At 42.0% G+C, this 26,314-nt stretch overlaps 1 protein-coding gene across 4 annotated transcripts in view; it reads left to right on the top strand.

Annotated features, from left to right (window-relative positions):
• The first annotated feature begins 1,746 nt into the window (after nucleotides 1-1,746).
• LOC139561541 (innate immunity activator protein-like) overlaps nucleotides 1,747-26,314 on the top strand; it is a 40,265-nt gene continuing 15,697 nt past the window's right edge. For 2 of the 4 annotated variants that reach the window (XM_071378777.1, XM_071378748.1), the window contains exon 1: nucleotides 2,160-2,293. The gene's annotated coding sequence lies outside the window, so the exon portion shown is untranslated. Of the gene's footprint in view, nucleotides 2,294-23,483; nucleotides 23,592-26,314 lie in introns of those variants that run through there. The other 2 variants (XM_071378767.1, XM_071378757.1) reach the window with 2 other exon arrangements.

Here is a 26,314-nt window from a genome sequence, read left to right as displayed (position 1 = left end):
GTTTTATCTGCAGGGGAGAAACTGAGGGCCTCACCACGGACATGCTGAGGGCCCCACTGTTGGGACTTTATATTCTCTGTCAATCACGGCACCGAAATAAGAGGCATGATCCGTGACCCTTTAATCTCACTGCCAGGCACCGCTTTAGGTGACAGGGTGAGAGGCATCAGTCAGTTTCCGTTTGTGCTCTCTACGCGAGCAGTGATGAGAACAAACATTGTGTCGTTTTCTCATAGCCTTATCTGTGACCCGTTGGCACCTGGTGTACACTCAGTTGCTCACAATGAGAATGGTTGTGAAACCTGTTTGAGTTAACCTTACTGGAGGTTGACGTTTGATGCGTAATCATCAGGCCTAGGTGGTCCTTCAATAAGACCATTGCAAACTGAACATCTGATGATTGATAGATGATATCCAGATAGACGTTTTAGCCTACACTCAATGGTAGTAGTGCATAGGATGTGTTAACTTAAATTCTGTGGGCAGAGAAAATCAAAAGATGAGAAAATAAACTTGACCTAGCTTACCCTCTAAAGGGAGAGTGCAGATAGTGAGAAAACAGCCAGCACCTCAAAACAGTGATCACATGGCAGTGGCAGCCTGTGGTTTTGTAGCATTTCCTTCACTGTAATTTGCATTTATTTTTATTTCACCTTTATTTAACCAGGTAGGCCAGTTGAGAACAAGTTCTCATTTACAACTGCGACCTGGCCAAGACAAAGCAAAGCAGTGCGACAAAAACAACGACACAGAGTTACACAGAAACAAACGTACAGTCAATAACACAATAGAAAAATCTATGTACAGTGTGTGCAAATGTAGAAGAGGAGAGAGGTAGGCAATAAAAAGCCATAGAGGCGAAATAATTACAATTTAGCATTAACACTGGAGTGATAGATGTGCAGATGATGATGTGCAAGTAGAGATACTGGGGTGCAAAAGAGCAAGAGGATAAATAACAAAATGGGGATTTATTTTTTAATTTTTAATTTCACCTGTATTTAACCACGTAGGCTAGTTGAGAACAAGTTCTCTTGCAACTGCGACCTGGCCAAGATAAAGCATAGCAATTCGACACATACAACAACACAGAGTTACACATGGAATAAACAAAACATACAGGGATGAGGTAGTCGGGTGGGCTATTTACAGATTGGCTGTGTACAGTCGGGTGGGCTATTTACAGATTGGCTGTGTACAGTCGGGTGTGCTATTTACAGATTGGCTGTGTACAGTCGGGTGGGCTATTTACAGATTGGCTGTGTACAGTCGGGTGTGCTATTTACAGATTGGCTGTGTACAGTCGGGTGGGCTATTTACAGATTGGCTGTGTACAGTCGGGTGGGCTATTTACAGATTGGCTGTGTACAGTCGGGTGGGCTATTTACAGATTGGCTGTGTACAGTCGGGTGGGCTATTTACAGATTGGCTGTGTACAGGTACAGTGATCGGTAAACTGCTCTGACAGCTGATGCTTAAAGTTAGAGAGGAACAGTACAGTTAGTCAGTCATCGCAGATACGGCATATCAACACCAAGATCAGACATTTACATGAATTGGGTGGATATTGGATATTTGGAAGCACATTACATGTTGATATAAAGTATTCAATGTGCTTTACCAAACTGCAAAAAGTAATAAGCAATGCACTCCTGACACCTAGCGTTTGTAGGCTACAGTAGGCATTCTGGTTTAATGCACTCACTCACTCACTCACTCACCGGGGCTTCAAGCAGTCCACACTCCACACACAGTCAGTCACCGTACATTTGTGGGTATAACTTTACCACGTAGTCGCCACTCTATTATATATATTTGAAAATATGTGAAACCAACAGCTGGAATTAATTACACTGAGGATCTGACCACTGTCGGTAAATTGCTCTTTGACGTGGTTGAGAGTCGAAGTTCTTAAGAAAAAAAAACTAAAGGAATGGGATATCCCAATAGTTTGGAGATTTGGGGGTGCATTAACTTTTTTAACTTCTTCTTGTATATTAATTTGATATTTTAAAATAATTAAATTATATTAAAATACCATTTTATTAAAGCATATCCGTTGTAGGGGAGATAGTTTAATTTATGCAAAAGATCGTAAACTCACTCAAAGTGTCGGCCCTACTTTCGGGGACTGATACCATGGCCCATTCCCGTTGCGACGTCCCTCTTCAAGGTACGTAAAGAAGCAATACTTCTACAACTTCTGGAAAACGTGGATGAATGTTGATATGGACATGCAAATAAGTTGTTCTACGCACTACAAAATTGGATATTTGACATATAGCATAAGAAGGTATGGTTGCTAATTTCCTTTTCGAAGTAAACGAACAACTTTTCCATCGCATTAAACAATGTGTTTTTTTTACGAGAGTAGCGCAAGTTTTAGCCATAGCACAATGCTAGACCAAGTTCTGCAGACCTTGACTATAATAATGATGCAAAATTATTGTAAGCGTCTTCATAATATCCTTTACTTTGTATGCAATAATGTATAGGCCTACATTTCCATGCAGTAGTGTTTTTGTTTGATTTGTACTTTACCACTGCCTAACTCCAACTTTTGTTAAGTAACTGGAAAAATTAAGTGTTTACACTTGAATCAAAAGTGAAAAGTTATGGACAGAATACTTTCTTACTGAGGGGGTCCCGTGACGACAACTTTGCAGATTAATGAATGAATGAATGGTAAATGTTAATCCTCCATGGAACGTTGTCATGGAGGATATAGTAGGGCAATTCCACCGTAACAGAGTGACGCTGATACTCCGACTTTTTTCCCTTTAAAGGCCCAGTGCAGTCAAAATTGTGTGTTCACTGTGATTTTTTTGTTGTTGTATCATATTGTACAACAGCTGATGTAACGAACACTGTAAACATGTGGAAATTGTTTTATCAGTAGCTAGGTTTCCATCCAATGGGGAACAGATTTTCATGTGAATATTCTAAAATCCGCATAAAGAAAATATGCTAATTTTCCAAACTGACTTGTTGCTGATAAAAATCAGTGTGATGACAATGCACACAATGTACTTTTTCTCTTAAGTTATCATGTACTGAATACAAAACTAAAGTTCAATGTGATACCATCGCATTTTCAACTCTACTAATGGTTTTGTCAAGCTGTTGCGTTAAATAGCAAATGTGCCTACACTGGTCTTGTATAACAAAACGCATAAGATCTCCTTATCACGGACCTTATTTTCGGCGTTTATCCAAAAACCCTACAAAACGTTATTCATTTTCTACTATAGGCTTTGTCCAACGAACCATGGCGGGTTAGTGCATACAAAGACTGCATTACTATTGCTCTCTATAATTGGGCCCAAAATCTGTCTTCTCCAGCAGGTGGCGTTTTAAAAAAGGAAATTGCTCACCAAGCAAGGAGTTTTTGGTTGGAGGACAATGTGTGTAGCGTTTGGAGAACAAACAATATATATACAGGCTTATTTGATCAAAAATAAGTTGCATAATGATCAAGTTGTTATGAGTGTACTGATATAAGTAGGACACGTGACATCTCGGTAACTTTGAGAAAAACACTATCGGAGTTGTGCCTGGTCGTCACTAGTTACCACAGCCCCCCATATTTCTACGTCACTTATATATATTTTTATTTTAAACCTAATCACACTGCTAACCTTATGCCTCATTGTAAATTAACCCCAAAAATCACATTTGAGCTTTTATACATTTTTATGTTATAGCCAATTTGGACTTTGTGGCTGTGGGAACTAGTGGAAATCGTTGTGCCTGCTGTTCACACTAGGGCCTGGAAGAAACCAGTATCGCGATTCTCGTTAGTATCTTGGCAAGGCAACAAAACACAAAGCGGATTTAACGTCTTTAGGAAATTAGCCCTAGTGTTGCAAACAATGTTGTCATCCAAAGTCAGTTATTTATTTTCCCTACTATATCCTCCATACAGAAGTTAAAAAAAAAAAAAAATGTATTTTTTGTAACCCTCTTTTTCTCCCCAATTTCGTGGTATCCAATTGGTAGTAGTTAGTCTTGTCTCATTGCTGCAACTCCCATACGGACTCGGGAGAAGCGAAGGTCGAGAGCCATGCATCCTCCGAAACACAACCCAACCAAGCCGCACTGCTTCTTGACACAATGCACATCCAACCCGGAAGCCAGCCGCACCAATGAGTTGGAGGAAACACCTGGCGACCTGGTCAGCGTGAACTGCGCCCAGCGTCGCTAGTGCGCGAAGAGACAAAGATATCCCTGCCGGCCAAACCCTCCCTAACCCGGACGACGCTGGGCCGATTGTGCGCCGCCCCATGGGCCGCCTGGTCGCGGCCGGCTGCGACAGAGCCTGGGCTCGGACCCAGAATCACTGGTGGCACAGCTAGCACTGCGATGCAGTGCCTAAGACCACTGCACCACCCGGGAGGCCCAGAAGTTTTTTTTAAGGAAAACTTTATATAACCTCATTGTATTAGTCACATGTGCCTAATACAACAGGTGCAGACCTTACAGTGAAATGCTTACTTACAAGCCCCTAACCAACAATGCAGTTTAAAAAAATATATGGATAAGTGATAAAAGTAACAAGTAATTAAAGAGCAGCAGTAAAATAACAATAGCGAGACTATATACAGTGGGGTACCGATACAGAGTCAATGTGCGGGGCCACCGGTTAGTTGAGGTAGTATGTACATGTAGAGTTATTAAAGTGACTATGCATAGATGACAACAGAGAGTAGCACTGGTGTATAGAGGGGGTGAGACTAGATGTTCAGGAGTTTTATGGCTTGGGGGTGGAAGCTGTTTAGAAGCCTCTTAGACCTAGACTTGGTGTTCTGGTACCGCTTGCCGTGTGGTAGCAGAGAGAACAGTCTATGACTAGGGTGGCTGGAGTCTTTTTAGGGCCTTCCTCTGACACCCCCTGGTATAGAGGTCCTGGATGGCAGGAAGCTTGCCCCCGGTGATGTACTGGGCCGTTCGCACTACCCTCTGTAGTGCCTTGCGGTCGGAGGCCGAGCAGTTGCCATACCAGGCAGTGATGCAACCAGTCAGGATGCTCTCGAGGGTGCAGCTGTAGAACCTTTTGAGGATCTGAGGACCCATGCCAAATCATCTCAATCTCCTGAGGGGGAATAGGTTTGTCGTGCCCTCTCCATGACTGTCTTGGTGTGCTTGGACCATGTTAGTTTGTCGGTGATGTGGACACCAAGGAGCTTGAAGCTCTCAACCTGCTCTACTGCAGCCCTGTCGATGAGAATGGGGGCGTGCTCGGTCCTCTTTTTCCTGTAGTCCACAATCCTCTCCTTTGTCTTGATCACATTGAGAAATAGGTTGTTGTCCTGGCACCACACGGCCAGGTCTCTGACCTCCTCCCTATAGGCTGTCTTGTCGTTGTCGGTGATCAGGCCTACTACCACTGTTGTGTCATCGGCAAATTTAATGATGGTGTTGGAGTCGTGCCTGGCCGTGCAGTCATGAGTGAACAGGAAGTACAGGAGGGGACTGAGCACTCACCCCTGGGGGGCCCCTGTGTTGAGGATCAGCGTGGCGGATGTGTTGTTACCTACCCTTACCACCTGGGGGTGGCCCATCAGGAAGTCCAGGATCCAGTTGCAGAGGGAGGTGTTTAGTCCCAGGGTCCTTAGCTTATTGATGAGCTTTGAGGGCACTATGGTGTTGAACGCTGAGCTGTAGTCAATGAATAGCATTCTCACATAGGTGTTCTTTTTGTCCAGGTGGGAAAGGGCAGTGTGAAGTGCAACAGAGATTGTGTCATCTCTGGATCTGTTAGGGTGGTATGCATATTGGAGTGAGTCTAGGGTTTCTGGGATGATGGTGTTGATGTGAGCCATGACCAGCCTTTCAAAGCATTTCATGGCTACAGACGTGAGTGCTACGGGTCGGTAGTCATTTAGGCAGGTTACCTTAGTGTTCTTGGGCACAGGGACTATGGTGGTCTGCTTAAAACATGTTGGTATTACAGACTCGGACAGGGAGAGGTTGAAAATGTCAGTGAAGACACTTGCCGGTTGGTCAGCTTATGCTCGCAGTACACGTCCTTGTAATCCGTCTGGCCCTGCGGCCTTGTGAATGTTGACCTGTTTTAAGGTCTTACTCACATCGGCTACAGAGAGCATGATCACACAGTCTTCCGGGAACAGCTGGTGCTCTCATGCATGTTTCAGAGTTATTTGCCTCGAAGCGAGCATAGAAGTAGTTTAGCTCGTCTGGTAGGCTCGTGTCACTGGGCAGCTCTCGGTTTTGCTTCCCTTTGTAGTCTGTAATGGTTTGCAAGCCCTGCCACATCCAACGAGCGTCAGAGCCGGTGTAGTACGACTCGATCTTAGTCCTGTATTGAAGCTTTGCGTGTTTGATTGTTCGTCGGAGGGCATAGCGGAATTTCTTATAAGCTTCCGGGTTAGAGTCCTGTTGCTGACACATGCACATTTGTGGCCTGCTGGAGGTCATTTTGCAGGGCTCTGGCAGTGCTCCTCCTTGCACAAAGGCGGAGGTAGCGGTCCTGCTGCTGGGTTGTTGCCCTCCTACGGCCTCCTCCACGTCTCCTGATGTACTGGCCTGTCTCCTGGTAGCGCATCCATGCTCTGGACACTACGCTGACAGACACAGCAAACCTTCTTGCCACAGCTCGCATTGATGTGCCATCCTGGATGAGCTGCACTACCTGATCCACTTGTGTGGGTTGTAGACTCCGTCTCATGCTACCACTAGAGTGAAAGCACCGCCAGCATTCAATAGTGACCAAAACATCAGCCAGGAAGCATAGGAACTGAGAAGTGGTCTGTGGTCACCACCTGCAGAATCACTCCTTTATTGGAGGTGTCTTGCTAATTGCCTATAATTTCCACCTTTTGTCTATTCCATTTGCACAACAGCATGTGAAATTTATTGTCAATCAGTGTTGCTTCCTAAGTGGACAGTTTGATTTCACAGAAGTGTGATTGACTTGGAGTTACATTGTGTTGTTTAAGTGTTCCCTTTATTTTTTTGAGCAGTGTATTATGGTCACACCAAAACACAATAAGCACAGCCATGTTTCCAGCGAAAGATAGCAGTCACAAAAAGCAGAAACATAGCTAAAATTAATCACTAACCTTTGATGATCTTCATCTGATTGCACTCATAGGACCTCATGTTACACAATATATGCATGTTTTGTTTGATAAAGTTCATATTTATATAAAAAAATCTGAGTTTACATTAGCGCGTTACATTCACTAGTTCCAAAAACATCCAGTGATAGTGCATAGCCACATCGTTTCAACAGAAATACTCATCATAAATGTAGATGATAATACAAGTTATACACATGGAATTATAGATATACCTCTCCTTAATGCAACCGCTGTGTCAGATTTCAAAAAAACTTTACGGAAAAAGCAAACCATGCAATAATCTGAGACGGAGCTCAGAACAAGAGTCAAATTAGCCGCCATGTTGGAGTCAACAGAAACCAGAAATTACATGATAAATATTCCCTTACTTTTGATGATCTTCATCAGAATGCACTCCCGGGTCCACAATAAATGCTTGATTTGTTCGATAATGTCCGTTATTTATGTCCAATTTGCTACTTTGGTTAGCGCGTTTGGTAAACGATTCCAAAGTCACAAAGCGCGTTCACTAAAACGTGACGAAATGTCCAAAAGTTCCATAACAGTCAGTAGAAACATGTCAAACAATGTACTGAATCAATCTTTATAATGTTGTTAACATACATCTTGAATAACGTTCCAACCGGAGAATTACATTGACTTCAGATGAGCGATGGAACGGAGCTGCCTCTCGGGTGAACGCGTGTGGTCAAAGCATGGTCACCTCATGGCAGTGGTTACTCATTCCTGTCTCCTTTGGCCCCCCCCTTCACAGTAGAGTCATCAGACAAAGTTCTATTGACTGTTGACATCTAGTGGAAGCCATAGGAAGTGAAAACTCATCCATATCTCGCTGTAATTACAATGGGAGCTTGGTTGAAAATCTACCAGCCTCAGAAAAAATCCAAACAGGAAGTGGAACTTCTCAGGTTTTTGTCTGCCTTATGCGTTCTGTTATACTCACAGACATAATTCAAACAGTTTTAGAAACTTCAGATTGCTTTCTATCCAATACTAATAATAATATGCATATATTAGCAACTATGACTGAGGAGCAGGCTGTTTACTCTGGGCACCTCTGTGCACCTTTCATCCAAGATACTCAATACTGCCCCTGCAGCCATAAGAAGTTAAAAGTATGCCAAACAAAAATCATTTTTTAAAAGTTTACTAAGCTAACATGTGGAATTGTTTTAAGATGGTCATACCATGGATCATCTAGTTATTTCATTTTGAATTGTAACTCTCTGGGATATGTGGGACGTAGCGTCCCACCTGGCCAACATCCAGTGAAAATGCAGAGCGCCAAATTCAAATAAATTACTATAAAAATGTAACTTTCATGAAATCACACATTCAATATACCAAATTAAAGCTACACTTGTTGTTAATCCAGCCAACATGTCAGATTTCAAAAATACTTTACGGCGAAAGCAAACAATGCTATTATCTGAGGATGGCACCCCAGCTAACAATCACAGACCATCATATTTCAACCCTCCCGGCGTGACACAAAACGCAGAAATAAAGATATAATTCATGCCTTTGACGAGCTTCTTCTGTTGGCACTCCAATATGTCCCATAAACATCACAAATGGTCCTTTTGTTAGATTAATTCCGTCGATATATATCCAAAATGTACATTTATTTGGCGCGTTTGATCCAGAAAAACACCGGTTCCAACTTGCACAACGTGACTACAAAATATCTCAAAAGTTACCTGTAAGCTTTGTCCAAACATTTCAAACTACTTTTGTAATTCAACTTTAGGTATTTTTTAACGTAAATAATCGATAAAATTTAAGATGGGATGATCTGTGTTCAATACCGGAGGAAAACAATGTGTAGCATGCTTTCTGGTCACGCGCCTCTAACAAACAGTACACTTCACTGGAGCCTCATTCTGAACATGGCTACTTCTTCATTTCTCAAAGGAAAAACCTCAACCAATTTCTAAAGACTGTTGACATCCAGTGGAAGCGATAGGAACTGCAGGAAGGTCCCTTAGAAATCTGGATTCCCAATGAAAACTCATTGAACAGAGTGACATCAAAAAACGGAATGGTTTGTCCTCTGGGTTTTGCCTGACAAATAAGTTCTGTTATAGTCACAGACATGATTCAGTTTTAGAAACTTCAGAGTGTTTTCTATCCAATACTAATAATATTATGCATATATTAGCATCTGGGACTGAGTAGGAGGCAGTTTACTCTGGGAAAGCTTTTCATCCAAACGTGAAAATGCTGCCCCCTATCATAGAGAAGTTAAGGACGCCTGTAGGTGTCCCCCCAAAATAAATATATATATTTTTAAAATAAAATATTGAATTTGGCCTTCACTACGATAGCCCATAGAAACGCATTGAATAACACGTTCATAAATGGCAAAGCAATTCCTAAGGAATCATTTTTATTTTATTTCACCTTTATTTAACCAGGTAGGACAGTTGAGAACAAGTTCTCATTTACAACTGCGACCTGGCCAAGATAAAGCAAAGCAGTGTGACATAAACAACAACACAGAGTTACACATAAACAAACGTACAGTCAATAACACAATAGAAAGATCTATGTACAGTGTGTGCAAATGAGGTAAGATTAGGGAGGTTAGGCAATAAATAGGCCGTAGTGGCGAAGTAATTACAATTTAGAAATTAAACACTGGAGTGATAGATGTGCAAGTAGAGATACTGGGGTGCAAAGGAGCAAAAAAATAAATAACAATATGGGGATGAGGTAGTTGGATGGGCTATTGTACAGATAGATTGGTTATGTACAGGTGCAATGATCTGTGAGCTGCTCTGACAGCTGATGCTTAAAGTTAGTGAGGGAGATATGAGTCTCCAGCTTCAGTGATTTTTGCAATTCATTTCAGTCATTGGCAGCAGATAACTGGAAGGAAAGGAGGCCAAAGGAGGAATTGGCTTTGGGGGTGACCAGTGAAATATACCTGCTGGAGCGTGTCCTACGGGTGGGTGCTGTTATGGTGACCAGTGAGCTAAGGCGGGGCTTTACCTAGCAGAGACTTATAGATGACCTGGAGCCAGTGGGTTTGGCAACGAATATGAAGCAAGGGCCAGCCAACGAGAGCATACAGGTTGCAGTGGTGGGTAGTATATGGGGCTTTGGTGACAAAACGGATGGCACTGTGATAGACTGCATCCAATTTGCTGAGTAGTGTTTTGTAAATGACATCGCCGAAGTAGAGGATCGGTAGGATAGTCACTTTTACAAGGGTATGTTTGGCAGCATGAGTGAATGATGCTTTGTTGCGAAATAGGAAGCCGATTCTAGATTTACTTTTGGATTGGAGATGCTTAATGTGAGTCTGGAAGGAGAGTTTACAGTCTAACCAGACACCTAGGGGGTATTTGTAGTTGTCCACATATTCTAAGTCAGAACCGTCCAGAGTAGTGATGCAGGACGGGCGGGCAGGTGTGGGCAGCGATCGGTTGAAGAGCATGCATTTAGTTTTACTTGCATTTAAGAGCAGTTGGAGGCCACGGAAGGAGAGTTGTATGGCATTGAAGCTCATCTGGAAGTTAGTTAACAGTGTCCAAAGAAGGGCCAGAAGTATACAGAATGGTGTCATCTGCATAGAGGTGGATCAGAGAATCACCAGCAGCAAGAGCGACATCATTGATGTATACAGAGAAAGGTTTCGGCCTGAGAATTGAACCCTGTGGCACCCCCATTGAGACTGCCAGAGGTCCGGAAAACAGGCCCTCCGATTTGACACACTGAACTCTGTCTGAGAAGTAGTTGGTGAACCAGGCGAGGCAGTCATTTGAGAAACCAAGGCTATTGAGTCTGCCGAAAAAAATGTGGTGATTGACAGAGTCGAAAGCCTTGGCCAGGTCAATGAATATGGCTGCACAGTATTGTCTTTTATCGATGGCGGTTATGATATCGTTTAGGACCTTGAGCGTGTCCGAGGTGCACCCTTGACCAGCTCGGAAACCAGATTGCATAGTGGGGAAGGTACGGTGGGATTCAAAATGGGCGGTGATCTGTTTGTTAACTTGGCTTTCGAAGACCTTAGAAAGGCAGGGTAGGATAGATATAGGTCTGTAACAGTTTGGGTCTAGTGTCTCCCCCTTTGAAGAGGGGGATGACCGCAGCAGCTTTCCAATCTTTGTGGATCTCAGATGATACGAAAGAGAGGTTGAACAGGCTAGTAATAGGGGTTGCAACAATTGCGGCGGATCATTTTAGAACGAGAGGGTCCAGATTGTCTAGCCCAGCAGATTTGTAGGGGTCCAGATTTTGCAACTTTCAGAACATCAGCTATTTGGGTGAAGGAGAAATGGGGGGGGGGGGCTTGGGCAAGTTGCTGTGGGGGGGTGCAGGGCTGTTGACCGGGGTAGCCAGGTGGAAAGCATGGCCAGCCGTAGAAAAATGCTTATTGAAATTCTCAATTATCGTGGATTTATCGGTGGTGACAGTGTTTCCTAGCCTCAGTGCAGTAGGCAGCTGGGTGGAGGTGCTCTTATTCTCCATGGACTTTACAGTCTCCCAGAACTTTTTGGAGTTTGTGCTACAGGATGCAAATTCCTATTTGAAAAAGCTAGCCTTAGCTTTCCTAACTCAAATCAAATTTGATTTGTCACATACACATGGTTAGCAGATGTTAATGCGAGTGTAGCGAAATGCTTGTCCTTCTAGTTCCGACAATGCAGTAATAACCAACGAGTAATCTAACCTAACAATTCCACAACCACTACCTTATACACACATAAGTGTAAAGGGATAAAGAATATGTACATAAAGATATGAATGAGTGATGGTACAGAACGGCATAGGCAAGATGCAGTAGATGGTATAGAGTACCGTATATACATATGAGATGAGTAATGTAGGGTATGTAAACATAAAGTGGCATAGTTTAAAGTGGCTAGTGATACATGTATTACATAAAGATGGCAAGATGCAGTAGATGATATAGAGTACAGTATATACATATACATATGAGATGAGTAATGTAGGGTATGTAAACATTATATTAAGTGGCATTGTTTAAAGTGGCTAGTGATACATTTTTACATACATTTCCATCAATTCCCATTATTAAAGTGGCTGGAGTTGAGTCAGTATGTTGGCAGCAGCCACTAAATGTTAGTGGTCGCTGTTTAACTGCCTGTGTATATTGGTTCCTAACTTCCCTGAAAAGTTGCATATCGCGGGGGCTATTCGATGCTAATGCAGTACGCCACAAGATATTTTTGTGCTGGTTAACGGCAGTCAGGTCTGGAGTGAACCAAGGGCTATATCTGTTCCTGGTTCTACTTTTTTTGATTGGTGCATGCTTATTTAAGATGGTGAGAAAAGCACTTTTAAAGAATAACCAGGCATCCTATACTGACGGAATGAGGTCAATATCCTTCCAGGATACCCAATGTTTTGAAGTGTCTATCCTATGTCTAGGAGATATAAGAAAGCGCATGAAATATTATTTTTTTGGGGACTCATTAAACTGCTATTTTGGGGGGGGCACAAAACTACCTCCATGATTCCATTACTTAAAAAATAATAATAACTGTACCGGGTTACCTTCAGAGTCCCGTGACACTTGTGGGGGTCTTGATGAAAGCAGTGTTTGTTACATCGTGGGGTCATATTAGTCCGGAAGCTACAGAGGTTTTCATGAAGACCGATTTTCGGGATGTCTCATGGTCTAACAAACACAGTTGTAGCTCGGCCACCTTCCACTGCAGATGCAGAAGGCCGACGTAGGCAGATGCAGTGGATTGAGACGCAGCCCTGATATCTCTAGCTTAAACAGACTGATTTTGATGGTGATTTTTTTTAAATTATGTTGCTTAGATTAAACGGAAACAGCGGAACGAAACAAATTTGGCCTGTTTGGACTAATGATTACACCCCTGGTTACAGTAAATGGAAAGAGGGGGATAATGCGCAGTGTTGGGGGTAACGCATTCCAAATGTAATGCTTTACTGCAAAAAGTAAATGTTATTACTGTAACAAGTATTATAAAGGGGTTACTGTTCCAATTTGAGTAGTAAAATTACAGTTACTGATCAAAGAAATAGGTTTTTACATTTGATAATTTTCTTCCTATTACAGTTATTGATCCAAATAAATATGTGATTTATTATTTCCTCTCTGTTTGTGCAATATTTTAGAAATCCCCCCCCCCCACCCCAGATTCGAATTGCTTTCGTCCTCTAACCAAGTTCCTGTTTACGCACGCACTACTACTTACTGCATTAGTGAGGGAGATGAAAAATGGCGTAACGTTGACTTTCTCAGTGTAGATATACTCCCATTACTTTGATTTGGTAAGACAAAATGACAAAAATAACTGTAAAATGAAAACTGTGCCCAGGTAAGAAACCTCTTCACTGCTAGAAACACAATTTCTTGTAGCACCGGAAAAGGCAACATGCCAACACAAGACCCGTAGCGAAAGACCCCGAGACCTGACCACTGCTTCTGAAGATGACTGTAGGCCTACCTCATCCAAACAACCAAAGTTTGATTTTAGTCATTTAGGACCGGCTGTAACTCAGGGAGAGCTAAACAAACTTGTAGCGGGGTATGTAGTAGAGAAAATGCTGCCCTTATCCATGGTAGAATCTGTCATTATTAGGCTACTTGCGTTTGTGTATAGGCCTACGTAACGTTGACATTGTTAACATTGAGTGAGGATGCAACGTTTTGGGGTGTAACGCAAAAGTAATATAACGAGGAGTGTAACTAATTACTTTTCCCAGGGAGTAATAAATCAAGTAATTTGTTATTGAAAGAAGTAATTGGGTAATCTATTACTTTATTTTTAGTAACGACCCCAACACTGCTCACGGGTAGGTGTCAGTAAGAGCCGGGAGATGTGACATTAACTAGAGAGACTGGGGGAGAGAGAGGAGGGGTTTGTCCAGACTTTCACACTGTCGTGCTTTGACCACCATGCAACAGAAAGAGGAAGAAAACAATTATGAGCTGAACATAACAATATGCCAGTAGAAGGGAGGACAGTAGCAGGGGAGCCAACAGTGGTTTTTGACTACAATGAATTCCTATTGTAGCCAATTCAATTGCGGTTATTCTGTTTTAGATTTTTTTTACATTCTATTACTGATTTGGTAACAGAATTATGTGTTTGAATCACTAAATACATCCTAAACAAAATTGTTATCAGTAAAAACATGAATTAATTGGTAGGTCTACCTACTTGTTAATTCGGTTAACTTTCATTAACTTTCATTATATTAAAGATACAGTGCCTTCAGAAAGTTTTCATACCCCTTGACTTATTCCACGTTGTGTTACAGCCTGAATTCAAAATGGGTTAAATAGCTTTTTTTCTCTCACCAATCTACACACAATACCCCATAATGACAAAGTGAAACAAACAGTTCTACTGATGGAATATTTTGGAATATTTTTTATTCTCTACAGGCTTCCTTCTTTTCACTCGGTCATGTAGGTTAATATTGTGGAGTAACTACAATGTTGTTGATCCATCCTCAGTGTTCTCCTATCACAGCCATTAAATTCAGGAACTGTTTTGGCCTCATGGTGAAATCCCTGAGTGGTTTCTTTCCTCTACGGCAACTGAGTTGGGAAGGACACCTGTAATTTTGTAGTGACTCGGTGTATTGATACACCATCCAAAGTGTAACTAATAACTTTACCATGTTCACAGGAACCTTCAATGTCTTCTTTTTTTTTACCCATCTACCAATAGGTGCCCCTTGTGAGGCATTGGTAAACCTTCCTGGTCTTTGTGGTTGAAATTCACTGCTCGACTGAGGGACCTTACAGATAATTGTATGTGTAGGGTACAGAGATGAGGTAGTCATTCAAAAATCATGTTGAACACTATTGCACACAGTGAGGCCACGCAACTTATGTGACTTGTTAAGCAAATGTGTACTCCTGAACTTATTTAGGCTTGCCATAACAAAGGGGTTGAATACTTATTGACTCAAGACATTTCAGTTTTTAATTTATTTGACAAAACATCTCAATTTAATCAATTTTAAATTCCGGCTGTAACACAACAAAATGTGGAAAAGTTGAGGGGTGTAAATACTTTCTGAAGGCGCTGTATGTGGGTTTTTGGTAACAGAATGACAAGACACTAGGCAATATTTCTTAAACTTACAGTAGGCAAATCATTTCTGCAAAACTAAATCTACTTATTGATATTAACAGGGGTCTTCAACATTGTGTTTTGATGTATTTCTAGTAACTTTTATCTGCTAGGTGCTAGACCCATTTTCCATCTGTTTCACCAGAAATCAAAGCCTTTGTTTATTCCAAATTTTTAGAATGGAAAATGGTAGAAAATAATTATATACACCTTCATTTAAAAAAAATACAGGCTCAGCTTTCATTTGACACCAATTTTGATCTGCTCCTATGAACTTCACGTTTGTGCTCATGGGACCTTTTTTTAAATGCATATTTCCCAGTAGCTAAGTAAAATACTAAACAATGTAGCTAGTATTAATGATTGTGGGACAGATTTATGGACAATTTCTCCCCCCCCCCCCCAAACTTGACACCACTTTTTATAGGTACGTTTTGTGATTGAGTATGACCAATGCTTACAAAAAAACTGCATGACAGTGCAGTGAACTGTAATAGTTTGGACACATAGAAGGCACTGCAGTCAGGTTATACTGCTCTAAATTCAGTGAGGCTATATCCCTGATCGTAGCTTTATATTGACCTTTTTAATAATAAGCACTATGAAATGGAAAGGCCTATTCTTTGCCTGGTGGACCAGGCAGGTGATTTGGATTTCCAATTCGCCCGTCTGGTCCAACAGGCAAGCCTTTACTATGAGTGGAGACAGTATGCTGGCCCTGTTACCAAGCAGATGCAGTTGTGTAAAGCTCCATGTATTAACACATTTTCATCAGGAATCAAGATACCCACTTATGTCATTCAGATATTATTTATTGGATGTAAAGGTATTTATTGGTCAGGAGGATATGTCCTGTTCCTAAGTCACTACAGACACCACACTATTGCCTATGCGCCAGCATGCATCTACAATGTGGTGTGGAATATCAAGGGCCAATTTGTTTAGGTACCATTTTCCTTCGGAATGCTTAAAGCCCCCATGCAGTCTTTTTTAAATTATAATTTTTCCATCATTGTGTTTATTTCATAAAAATAACTCTAAATATATTGTGTATAATTTATTTCTCCGAGCATCCTTTTGCCATTGAAATGCTCGTGTGGCCGTGTTAATACAATAAATATATTTACATACAGTGCCTTCAGAAAGTATTCAGACCCCTTGACCTTTTCCACATTTTGTTACGTTAGTCTTATTCTAAAATTGATGCCATTTCCCCCCCTTCATCAATCTACACACAATACCCCATAATGACAAAGCAAATACAGGTTGAGACATTTTTGCTCATTTATAAAAAACTGAAATATCATATTTACCTAAGTACTCAGACCCTTTACTCAGTACTTTGTTGAAGCACCTTTGGCAGTGATTACAGTATCGAGTCTTCTTGGGTATGACATTACAAGCTTGGCACACCTGTATTTGGGAAGTTTCTCCCATTCTTCTCTGCAGATCCTCACAAGTTCTGTCAGGTTGGATGGGAAGTGTCGCTGCACAGCTATTTTCAGGTCTCACCAGAGATGTTCAATCGGGTTCATGTCCGGGCTCAAGGCTGGGTCACTCAAGGACATTCAGAGACTTGTCCCGAAGTCACTCCTGCGTTGTCTTGGCTGTATGCTTAAGGTTGTTGTCCTGTTGGAAGGTGAACCTTCTCCCTAGTCTGAAAACCTGCTCCAGAGAGCTCAGGACAGGATCTCTCTGTACTTTGCTCCGTTCATCTTTGCCTCGATCCTGACTAGTCTCCCAGTCTCTGCCACTGAAAAACATCCCCACAGCATAATCCTGCTACCACCATGCTTCACTTTAGGCATCGTGCCAGGTTTCCTCCAGATGTGATGCTTGGCATTCAGGACAAAGAGTTCAATCTTGGTTTCATCATACCAGAGAATCTTGTTTCTTATGGTCTGAGAGTCCTTTAGGTGCCTATTGGCGATCTCCAAGCGGGCTGTCGTGCCTTTTACTGAGGAGTGGCTTCCGTCTGGCCACTCTACCATGAAGGCCTTATTGGTGGAGTGCTGCAGAGATTGTTGTTCTTCTGGAAGGTTCTCCCATCTCCACAGAGGAGCTTTGTCAGTGTGACCATCGGGTTCTTGGTCACCTCCCTGACCAAGGCCCTTCTCCCCCGATTTCTCAGTCTTCCCCAGATCTGTGCCTCGACACAATCCTGTCTCGGAGCTCTACGGACAATTACTTCGACCTCATGGCTTGGTTGTTGCTCTGACATGCACTGTCAACTGTGGGACCTTTTTATATAGACAGGTGTGTGCCTTTGTCATTATGGGGTACTGTGTGTAGATTGCTGAGGATGTAATAAAAAATGTAAAAAAATTCCGAAGGCACTGTACACAGCCCTGATTGTCTTATAGAAGGGGCATTCAACTCTTAAAGCCAGTTCATGCTTTTTCCCGAAAATGTGCTTGGTTGCTTCGTATGAAGGATGTGATGCAATGCATGCCTCCGGAGGCTCCGCAAGAGCCAAATCAGACTCCGTACCGCATCGCCGTGTGCCTCTCAAATTTTGTAACAATGCTGAGGGCTCCATATAGCTCCGTGTTGACATGATTGGTTGACAATAGGTGAGGGCGGTAGGTCCTGTATAAACACAAACTCACTTCACAACAGCTCTGCACTGCTCCGAGAAGCGCAAGAAGTATGAATGCCCTGACTTCTACAGAGGCCGTATCACAGATGTTGCACGGCCAATGCAGACGACGGATTGACCATGCAGCTCCTTTTACTCTAGGATGTCAGGAGCCTGCTGGTTTTCTGTTCTACCTGATAATTAATTGCACCCACCTTGTGTCCCAGGTCTAAATCAGTCCCTGATTTAGAGGGGAATGATTAAAAAACGCAGTGGAACTGGCTTCGAGATCCAGAGGTGAGTTTGAGGGATGTATAGGATCGTCAAGACTCTCTAAGGAGTGACTTTAATGTCATACTGTGAATGAAGTGGTCTTGAAATTCAATGGAAATTGGTGGACGTGCTGGGAACGAGTGTGAAGTGTTGGAATCTGTGGCATTGTGGGGTTAGGGCCAGGGTGATGCAAGGGAAAGGCAGAACAGCATGCCTCTATTGAGCCACTGACAGTTGAGCTTTGGTACTTGATTATAGTCTCAGGTTGTGTGATACTCGTGACTGTCACCTCGGTGAATGATGCTTCAATTTAGTCCATTGGCATGTCATGTTCACACAGCACGCTTACTGTTCCCCTAAATAATGTTGCATAAGGTTTTATGAATATTTAGTTCAGATGCTGTACTCATTTGATTAGACCTAGACAATTTTCTCTGTAACCTTTTATGTTGAGGTCAGAGGACCTCTTTTACGAGGGTTACCTTGCTATACAGCAGTTAAACTCGCCATTATTTCTCTAGCCCAGTATGCCTTTAAAATAATTCTCTGCTGACTTTGTCGTCTTTTTTCTCTGATGTATGTAACATACCCAGAAGGTCTAATACTGGACTGTATTACCACAGAGGGTGGCACTACGTTTGGCAGTCTCATAGTCAACATGTCTAGTCTTTGTTGCCCCACCCCCTGCAGTACAGACATCCAGACTAAACAGTAACCCACTCTGACCATTCTGTTGCTGTAATACATTGACCTGAAAGGAACTGTGAACTTCCTCTCAGATGAGCAGGGAAAGATAGAGAAGAGGACCTAACCCTCATGTCATAGGAATTTATAATGAAATACAATGGTAATTGATGAGTACCTATAGGTTAGGCTAATGGTTCACTGTCTGATATGACGTTAATTCATACATTCACAACATAATTTATTTTATGGACCTCCCAAATCCTATTTTGAGTTATCACTGAAAAGGGATGGAGCCGAGTGAAAAATACTGGATCATAATCAGTACACACTAAATAAGAGCAAATGTTTTAAGAATATTTTTTTTGAGCCATTCAATTAAAGGGAGTAATGTTAGAAATGTCCTGAATAGCACTGTCTTTTATCCTCAACAACACCAAACCCATTTTGCATGAGGCTACTTCCCCCATCTTTTGTGTGATGTGCGTGTGGTAAAACCCATGCTCCCAAAACACATTTGAAGTGCTCGTTAGACTCTTAAAAGCAGTCCCGCTGGTTAGCAAGTGTATTTCTCTTGGCCAAAAATATCCTGCACCCCACAGAATGCTAAGTAGAGGGCATGTGTCAGCGACGAGGTCCTTGGCGGTGCTTTCTGTGAAGCGGTGTTGATGGCTTTAAGCGCAGGCACTGTGGTAATGAGTGAGGAGGGTTGTATTCCTGCAGATCACAGCTATCTTTGGTTTGGATGCTGGAGTGGCAGTCGGAGACTGTGGTTACAACCCAAATGGCACCCTATGCACTAGTTTCGACCGGAGCCTATTGGGCTCTGGTCAAAAGTAGTGCACTATATAGGGAATTGCCAGGGTGTTATTTGGGAGGTAACCTGTGCTGTCCACATCAGAGGTGTTCCAGTCTCTGCTTTGGCTAATTTCAAATACATTTCCATTACACATCTTCATTATGGGAGCCTCACAAGGCCACACAGACACCAACCAGAAGGGCGGGAGAGTTCAGTAACCCTGAGAGTCTTGTTTACTTGGAGTTCTCAAAACCTCTTTCAACTGGCAATTACTTTTCAAGGCACCAGTAATTTAGAATAATTGTGAACAGCTAATTACCGATGCCGGAGCTAGAGCGAGTAAAGTTGCTAAATGTTACGTTTGGAAAAGGTCTGACTGTTTCGTTCTCACTCTGGCAGCTGACTGAGGGTAATGCTAAGTTGCTACGTATAGCCTAGCAATTCCGTTATGATGTTATAAAGACACAATAACATTCAGGGAATGTGTTATTGCCGGCTGCTATGTTCCCTTCAACAAAACACAATTTGTGTCTCTCTGGGATTTCTGGTTGACATAACCCATCCTTTAATGTCCTCTGTGAACCAAGGCAGGGTTTGTTTTGTGCCGGACTGGAGCCTGTATGTCTCTCTGCACTCTGCAGCACTCATGGCAATGTCCTGGGTGTCAGCAGACATTGGCCTAGTCTAAGACACTGACCCCAGAGGGTACTCGTAGAACGAGAGAGAGGGGAAGAGTGCACGGCCTAGTCACCCATGAGGTTTTTGTTGTCAAGGTTGGTTGATTGCTAGTGTAAAAGCAGAATATCCTACTTCTAGCTTTTTCCTGAGACATGGTTCACTGCCACATTCAGTGCACATGAGTTTCCTGTGTGAATGGACTGGACTGTGGGGGGGATCACCACAACAACAACCCCTCAGAGTCGCCTGTGTATACTCAGCTCCCACACCCAATATAGACCAAGGAGTTGTCCCACAATGCACAATATTCCCTTTTTATAGTGCACTACTTTTGACCAGGGCTCATAAGGTGCATAGTAAGGCACTATATTGGGAATAGGGTGCCATTTGGGACTCGAAACCGGAAAGTGCGGTGATGGAAATCTACAGGGCCTTATAGAAAGGCTTAAGAGGGCGGCTCTCTCCTCAATCCCATGGAAATCTTATATATGTCGAACAAAGCACTGTGTGGCTGTGCAACACATCTCCTTTCTCTTCTTGGGCCAGCTATATTTGCCTCACATTCTGTCTTTGTACACAAGTCCGATCTTTTGATTGTACAGTGAGTTAATTGTGGAATGTGCCAGCCTTTTTGGCACTTGGGCAAGACCTCAGATACTACCCTACCTTTAGGTTATAACTACTTTTCTACCAGGATAATTTATGAACTTGGAGCGCCTGGGGTTTAAAGTCTGTTTAGTAATGGAATTGGCTGAACCAGATATCTGCCTCCTTTTTTTCCTTTCTTTTTTAACTGCTGCTGTCTTGGTGCCATGTCTTTGGTGATTTGATACCCTGCTGTCTGGGAATTGTGGGGGCTTGTTCAGGGTCTCTAGGCGCCAGCATTCTTTGAGAGACGGAGTGAATATCAGGATTCTGAGTATGTGAGCCATGCAGTGGTAGAGCAGGTGCTGTGTGTCCACACATTCTGATTCCCACCACTATGTTCTTCCCTCCCTGGTGGGCACTGGGCATTTTAGGTCCTCCTCTGGCTCACACACTCCTACTCATACCAAAGGACTCAGACACACCAATAGTGTTTGCTGGTCGAGAGTACTTAGCACCTCAAAGTAATTTGCGCACAAATTTTACATGTAGAATCGTGTAGATAAATGTTGTCAGTCAGACATCTAAAGTGGGTGGTCCCTAATGCCTGGACACTACATGACTTTCAAAAGCCTAATATCTCTGAGCCGCTCACATTAAACGACCATCTCTCCTGTTGTTTTTTTTGTCTTGCCAACCTAGTTGTGCGCACACTAAACTATCTGGCACAGACGGGGTGTCACACTCTGCAAGACTCTTCTCTTGCTCGTGAGGATTCTTGATACCACCACGCTTTCTCGCGAAAACAGCAATGCGATTAGATTGTAGCTAGAACGAGCTGTGGCTCAAAGCAGCCTCTAACGTTTTCAGTCACACTCACAAATCAAGTAAAATTTTATGTCACATGGCCTAATACAACAGGTGTTGCCCTTACCACGCATGCCGTACAGAGTTGAAATATCTAGCCAACATTTTGAATTGAAAAACATTGCTTGTGATCATCAGAGCTATAATGATTTGATGCTTTGGTTAAAGGCAAGTACAAACGCTTCTGCTCAAGAGTCTACACATTCTGGGTGATGCGAAACAACATCAGCATCTCAAGGGCTATTGCTGACCACCATTCTCCAAACTAGTTGTTGCACATCTCACACTACAAGAGCATTGCAGATTTTGTGCAAACGTGTTTAAAAACTTCAGGATGTCTGGGACTGCTCAAAGATCAGTAGCCCTCAGATTGCGTCTTTGACCTGCTCACATGAAACGAGCGTCGTGGCAGCCGCACACCCAGACTAGGCAACGACATGGTGATTTTATCTCCGATCTCAAACTTTTCTGGGACGGTGTTTTAAGCTGGGTGTAGTGGTACATAAAAACAGGTAAATATTGTACAATCCAGGTGTGCAAGGCTCTTAGAGTTACCCAGAAAGACTCACAGCTGTGATCTCTGCCAAATGTGATTCTAACATATCTTGACTCAGGGGGTTGAATACTTATCTAATCAAGATATATTAGTGTTTTATTTTCAAATGTTTTATGTTAGCATTTTTCTTCCACTTTGACATTAAGAGTATTTTGTGTAGATCGTTGATAAAAAATTATAATTAAATCCATTTTAATCCCACTATGTAACACAACAAAATGTGGAAAAAGTCAAGTGGCGTGAATACTTTCTTTCTGATGGCACTGTAAGTGAATCTTTAAGTTATTTGAAGTCTTCTAAACCAGTGGTTCCCAAACTTTGTGTGTGTTTTAAAGGAACTCCTTCCGGCTTTCAACGTTGTTATAGTAGAATGCAAAAGATGCAATTTCGAAATTGGGTAGTACATCATCAGTTTTCCTCTTGTCATGTCAGTCATTGCAGAACTTAGAGAGCTATTGCTGCAACATTTTATCTACCAACAAGAGGGGAGTGAACAGGTCTTGTGCCCATAGAAATTACGTGGCGCGCGCTTGCAGGATGTTCTCTAATGCCTGAGTGAAGAAGGTTGGGAACCCCTGCTCTAAACTGCTGTATGGATTTAAAATCAAATGCTTAACTCATTTGGATATGCATAGTTCCAAGACAACTTACTGAAGTGGTCAGGAGAGGGCAGTAAATGTACATTCTAACAAATCAGTATCAATGTTTATGCATGTATTAAAACTTGTGTCTGAATATGGTAAATTAATTACTTATACATTTGGTGTGGTTCTCATTAACAAACCTTTACTGAGCTGTAGCAAAAGTTTTATAGCCATGGTAACATTTATGTGAAGATATAGGAACAAAACATTAGACTTACAACTTACAATGATTCACTCTTATTACTTCTTTAACATCTGCTAAACACGTGTATGTGACCAATAACATTTTATGAAAATGGTATCAACCACTTACAAATAATTGTGATTGAGGTGTTCTTGTGAAATCAATAATGTCAGACTATGATAAAATGCACATTGATATTTGACACAATCGGTTCGTGGTAGCCTAATCTCTCTTCATACTGTACCTGGTTTTCACCTCGCACCTTGATAAGGGACTAATTGAAATGTAACAATTCCCATTATCATCATTGTTTACACATTTCAAAGCAGTGCATTAAATCGCGTCCTGTCCTGAAGGTTCAGCAGTGCACAGGTATGCACCATACGCGCCTTCGCAAACTACTCCCCTTTTCGTGGTTGAGTCATCCTTCTCCTACCTTACTTCTAATCACAGTTCTCCTTTCAATCACTTCCATTCAAGTGGGGAATACGAGAATTGTTAGGCAGTTTTCGGGAGTCTACTTTTGAACCAAATTATTGAAAATGTAAGTGCATTTCCTTTTAATGTGCTTTAATTTTACACACAGCATATGTACGCAAACTGTTGTCCGACTTGTTGTCCAGTTGAAGTGAACATTTAGTTCACTGTTTATAGTCCAAATACTTTATATATTTTTATCATGAAACGTAACCTATGCTGAGAGTAATTTATTTTGTTGTAATTCCCTGTCCACTATCCTTTACTAGGAGAACCAAGTTTGTATTGAAATAGAAAAAGCTTGTTGCGTAATGCCCTGTAATTAGAATTTTTTTGACCATCTTCATTTTAGTTGACCCAGTAACCATCGCTTTTGGAACCATGTGGGGGGACGTGTAGACGTGTTCGGTTTTAAATGGTTTCTTGAAAGTGACGGGGGCTGTTTCAATTGGTATACAGTCTTTATGCTTCATGTAAGCTACCAGGGGAGATAATGGACACTTGATTGACGCGGAATGAATCATTTCCTGTTTAACGCCTACGTCAGTATTTTGTTGAAATGTTTAGACTTTGTTTTTTGTGTCTACCTTTGCCTCGCTGTATACTTTATCATTTGGCTTTATAGATATTGAGGTTCGAGTCTTATAATCATGAATAGCCCATTCACAGTCTTGGGTAAAATATATTATGCCCCTGTTTTATTATAACATTTATTGCGTGTTTTATATAAAGAATTCACTAAGATAATAAATATCGTGGCAGCTTTTCCACAAAACAACTTGCCTTGCATACTATAGACGGGAGATTGGAATTTCATTCCGTTATAACCTCATCCCACATGTCTCAATATGTGCATTGCATTGGGATTCAAGAGGTTTCGGGATAATAAACACATTGTTATCATTTACGCCTTCTGCACACAGTTGCATCAGCCAATTTAAACTACCCTTGCTTTTTTCTCTCTCTTAAGTAATCATTGCCTAAACTGAGATTTGCAGTCAGTCACTCTGATGTGGAAGTTTCACAAACCGCTTTAGTCACAGGAAGCTCCCTAGACTCTGTATAGCAAGAGTCGTATGTCATACTAGTCTTGCATTGGACACAGTGTATGGATCTGGGATCAAGGTGATGTCAGCAGGATCATGTCATACCTGAGTCATTCCACCAACTGGCCTCTAGCTGAAGGAGCCAAAATGGCTCCAAGGACATGGTCAACCAAAGTAGCATTTGGTTGGAGAAACTCCGGTAGTGGACAGACTGAATATGACCCGGTACGGCCAGAAGAGGACTGGCCACCCCTCAGCACCTTGTTCCTCTCTAGATTTCTTCCTAGGATCCTGCCTTCTAGGGAGATTTTCCTAGCCACTGCTTCTGCATTGCTTTGGGGTTTTAGGCTGGGTATCTGTAAATCAATATGTAAAGCACTTTGTGACAACTGCTGATGTAAAAAGGTGCACAATCTCTAATGTTAAGGAAGTCTCAAGGTTCTGCTCGCCTGAGTTAGAATACCTCATGATAAGCTGTAGACCATACTTTTTACCAAGAGTTTTTATCTATATTAGCAGTCTATTTACCACCAATAACCGTTGCTAGCACTAAGACCGCACTCAACGAGCTGTATAGGGCCATACGCAAAAAAGAAAATGCTCATCCAGAGGCGGCGCTCCTAGAGGCCGATAGTTTTCCTGCATTAAAATAATCTGTTTTACCTCATTTCTACCAGAATGTCATCTGTGTAACGAGAATGTCATCTGTGTAACGAGGCGAAAAAACTCTTGATCACCTTAACTCCACACATAGACACATACAAAGCTCTCCCTCACCCTCAATTTGGCAAATCTGACCTTAACACTATCCTTCTGATCCCTGCTTACAAGCAGAAACTCAAACCGGAAGTACCAGTGACACGCTCAATACACAAGTGGGCAGATGCTGAGCTACAGGACTTTTTTGCTAGCACAGACTGGAACATGTTACAGGATTCATCTGATGGTATTGAGTAGTTTACCTCATCAGTCACCGGCTTTGTTAACCTTTCTGGCGCAAGCGTTCCGCTAGCGACCCACCTCGACAACATCTGGTGAAATTGCAGAACGTGAAATTCAAATTACAGAAATAGAAATATATAACATTCATGAAAATACAAGTGTCATACATCAAAATAAAGCTTAACTTCTTGTTAATCCAGCCGCTGTGTCAGATTTCAAAAAGGCTTTACGGCGAAAGCACAACATGCGATTATCTGAGGACAGCTCCCCGCATACAAAAGCATGAAAAACATATTTCAACCAGGCAGGTGCGGCACAAAAGTCAGAAATAGCGATATAATAAATGCCTTACCTTTGAAGATCTTCTTCTGTTGGAACTCCAAAAGGTCCCAGCTACATCACAAAAGGTCCTTTTTGTTTGATAAAGTCCTTCTTTATAACCCCAAAAACTCAGTTTAGCTGGTGCGCTTCATTCAATAATCCACCGGTTTCCCTCCTTCTAAATGCATACAAAATGAATCCCAAACGTTACCAATAAACTTCACCAAACATGTCAAACAACGTTTATAATCAAAACTCAGGTACCCTAATACATAAATAAACGATCAAATTTAAGACGGAGAATCGTTATTGCCTTTTCTGGAGATAAACAGCAAAGAACGCGCTCTCATCCACGCGCATGTAAAACACTACAGCTAATTGTTCCAAAAACAAGCCTGAAACTCTTTCTAAAGACTGTTTACATCTAGTGGAAGCCCTAGGAACTGCAATCTGGGAGGATTTCGCCTCATAATAAACATGA

This window comes from Salvelinus alpinus, chromosome 2 (assembly GCF_045679555.1).
Source record: "Salvelinus alpinus chromosome 2, SLU_Salpinus.1, whole genome shotgun sequence".
Taxonomy (NCBI): domain Eukaryota; kingdom Metazoa; phylum Chordata; class Actinopteri; order Salmoniformes; family Salmonidae; genus Salvelinus; species Salvelinus alpinus.
The sequence above is the reverse complement of the archived record's forward strand: the minus strand, read 5'-3'. Positions and strand labels throughout refer to the sequence as shown.